Source organism: Penaeus monodon, chromosome 21 (assembly GCF_015228065.2).
Source record: "Penaeus monodon isolate SGIC_2016 chromosome 21, NSTDA_Pmon_1, whole genome shotgun sequence".
Classification (NCBI taxonomy): Eukaryota; Metazoa; Arthropoda; class Malacostraca; order Decapoda; family Penaeidae; genus Penaeus; species Penaeus monodon.
In genome coordinates this window covers 3,505,180-3,505,416 of record NC_051406.1, presented here as the reverse complement: position 1 = coordinate 3,505,416, position 237 = coordinate 3,505,180, and the positions used below count along the sequence as shown (strand labels likewise).

Below are 237 nucleotides of genomic sequence, written 5' to 3'. Positions count from 1 at the left end.
GTAGGAGAGGTTAGAGGTAAACTTAGAAATGACATCTATTGTTGATTTATATTGATATGAGTGTTCCTACCGTAAACAGTTGTTAGAATACTCCAGCTTAACAGGCTACATGTATAGCAAACTTACTATCGAGTACCTTCTAAGATTTTAGGTTAGAGAGGTTAGAGGTAAATGTGGAGGGACACATAATGTTGTTATTTTGTGTGCACATCAGTTGGTAATATGTGTAGGAAAATA

At 35.0% G+C, this 237-nt stretch overlaps 1 protein-coding gene across 1 annotated transcript in view; it reads left to right on the top strand.

Moving 5' to 3' along the window:
• The window catches only part of LOC119586112 (RRP12-like protein), a 12,127-nt gene that overhangs the window by 708 nt on the left and 11,182 nt on the right, over positions 1-237 (top strand). The gene's annotated exons all lie outside the window — the stretch shown is intronic.